Raw genomic sequence first — 3,300 nt, 5'->3', positions numbered from 1 at the left:
CAAAAATTTTAAATTTGGAAGCTGTCTCTCTCCGGGAGGAGCAAGTTGACTCCCTAGAGACGGAACCAGTTAAATGGCTCGTACTTGTAAATTCGACAGGCTTTTCACTTGTTTTGCTTTACCCATTTGATTATGGTTTATTTTTCCTGTCATGTTTCCTTTTTTGATTGAAAAAGAGGTTAAAACCACCTATCTTTCCTTGATTAGAGCCAAAAATTAGAAGTATAATTTGCTGCCAGGAGGAGAAGATAGCAAATCAAATAAAAAACCGTATGTTGTTGCAGGGGAGCAAACAGAGTGGAGGATGATAAAACATAGACAAAAGAATAAAAGTCCTCTTCAGCCCAAAATAACTCTTTGCAAACAAAATATCAGCATCCTATCTCAGCTATATGAGACATCAAACATCTGACTCGTAGCATTTTACTATCACATAAGATGGACCAATTGCTGAATAAGTAGAAACCTTCAGTTGCAATGGATGAAATCGGAGCTTGCTAATTTGAAAAAATTCTTGCATTTCTTTGTTTCCAACATATCCAACAATGGCGGCAATCAATATTACGATCATTGGTTGGGCTGGTTTACAAAAAAAATCTCTCTCCAAGAGGGAAACCAGATATTATGGGAGAGTTTTGAGTCCACCCTTTCTCCCTTCGTCTTCTTTTCTACAACTCTTATCAGTGCACTTGTGCGCATATAGTATGAGGTACTGTTGTATTAAAAAAAAAAAGAACGAGCGAGAGAGAAAGAAACCAGGCATAACAGTACAAAGTATTAATCTCTAAAAATTGAATCAAGTGCAAAGCAACGGTGGCCCCTATCCGAAAGAGATATTACATTAACAAAAAAAAAAAGAAACCCTTGCCCTATAAAAAAACTACTCTGTAGCAAGGAGCCCATGCTTGTTTTCTTTCTTGAACTGATGTAATGTTTTCCTTCGGTCAAGATGACAACCACGCCTAACATCATTATCGTGATGGTGAAGAAATTCAATAGCTGAAAGATTTGAGGGAATCACCAGGGTCAAGTGAAACGTAGTGGAAGAGTTAATCCACAATGTCTCATGTACATGCATCCTATTATTTTGAGCCAATGCTTCATGTGTAATAGACAAATGATTATTCAGAGGTATATTGACTTAACCCATCCAATAATTTTTAAGATTATAATATTAATATAATCATATAATTTAATTAAAAAATACTAAAATAATCAAATATGTTTCTTTTTTTATACTGGCGATAAAAATCGTGCTTATCAAAGAAGCAAGCTTCCCTTGCTAATAAGCATATTATTTAGTGGATAGCTTTTATGAGAAAAAACAAAGAAAGAGGAGGGATCTAGATGTATAAAAGAGTATAGGTATTTTAAAATCTATCCTTTTTTTTTTTTTTTGAGGTGGCTAATGTGGTATTGTTTCTAAACTTGAATAGGTTCTTTTGCCAATGGCTACTAGCATGCTCAGTTGGCACCTTTCTCTCCAAAGGCTTGCCCTTAAGGAGATTCACTATTCAAATTCTGAGTATTCTTTAAAAATAAAAAAGAAATTGAATGGAGACTCATTTGCGTTTCTTGGCTTGTAGGGATTCAATTGCTTTTCTTTTTTGTTTTCTTATCAAGAATCCATGCTAATTTGGGTCAAATCCTACTTGGTTTCTACTCTAGGAATCAAGTAAATTCAATCCAGTTACAAAATCAACATCACTGCTCCCTAGGAATCTTTTATTTTTAAAAAATAGAAAAATATAATTGTAACTTTTTCTAAATATATGATTTTAAGGTTCAGTTGTAGTTGAGATATGGGAACCTACCCTACCCATGCAAGTTTGACAATTTTGTTGAAAATCAACTTGCTAAAGTCAGCAAATGAGCATCTTTTCTGGCACTAGGTATTTCATTTAAATATATACTAGTATTTTGCATATATGAGCCTTTGATAGAAAAATAGAAAATAAAAAATAGAAAAGAAAAGGATAGGTGTACGTGGCATTTGAGGGACCCCTTTTTTTGCAATAAGTATGCTAAAAAAAGGGAGAAAAAATTGCACTATTAGGAATAAATAAATAAATAGAGTGAAAAATTAGTTATCGTGTATTAAAATTAGTGATGAAAATTTTTAGCTATTTGTATTTAATATTTTAAAGACTTTTTTGGTATTTTAAAAATTGAAAAAATAATTAAGAAGTTTCAGATATAGCCTGAAGCCTAAAGCTTGATCTTAGGCTCAAAGTCTTCATTAGATCGGGCTTAAATTGTTTTAATCTTTGAGCAAAGCCCGACGCATCAACACCTTTAAATGCACAGCAAAAATGTATAGAAGAGATGAAAATGAACAAGTATGTGTCTCCTCCTCCATCACTTATGACATGGTAGGAAACAATTCTTAATTTACTTAATAGTTTAAATCATCAGAAAATAGTTTTGCAAATAAATTCTAATGCAAGATCACGAATCTCCTGAATCAAGCAATTGCAAAAGATTTCTGTTCTCGATCTTCCCTTCCTCATGCATGCTTGCATTGTTTAAATCATGAACAAAAATTATATGGGCGGGCGTGAGAGAAAAATATATGGGTTAGGCTTCTTATATTGCCACATTTTCTTTAAGTGCGCATGTTGAGGAATATATTCGTTTTACTAACGGAGTCGTCAATTCTATAATTAAAAAAAAAAAATTACAGTACATACTATATAGCTAAATAATACACACTAAGCAAATTAGCTATTTAGCAAGTCAATGCACATATCTATGTAAATTGATATATAATTTAAATAATAAGATGTTCATCAGTACACAATACAGGGTTAAATGATACATACTTAGCAAAGTAATCATTTAGCAATCCAATACATACTTCAAAACAAATCAATGCATAATTTTCGGAATATTATATTTACCAATACACACTACATGACCAATGATATATACTCATCGATTTTCTGATGCATATTGCAAACTTATTTGATACACATATAGCAGTGATCCAATACATACTTCCAAATACATCTATATACAGTATTCAGAACATGTTTTTTTCATCAGTATACATTATATCACCAGATAATACACACCAAACAACTAATTATATTTTATTTATTTTTTTAAAATTATGAGATGGACTTCTAGCAGAAATCTTATTTTTATTTAATTTTTAGATTTTTTTCTACAGATGAATGTCAGGAAAATATGGCTTTATAAAATATTTTATAGTGCTCATCTCATATGATCGTCCCCCAATCGTTGATTTCGCGCGTGCGCCCCTACTTACACGTCCATCCACGGCTCTTTGACCATTGC

This window comes from Phoenix dactylifera, chromosome 12 (assembly GCF_051530095.1).
Source record: "Phoenix dactylifera cultivar Ajwa chromosome 12, Ajwa_hap1_PhDact_Kaust_v1.1, whole genome shotgun sequence".
Lineage (NCBI taxonomy): Eukaryota > Viridiplantae > Streptophyta > Magnoliopsida > Arecales > Arecaceae > Phoenix > Phoenix dactylifera.
Note: the sequence above shows the minus strand (reverse complement) of the source record.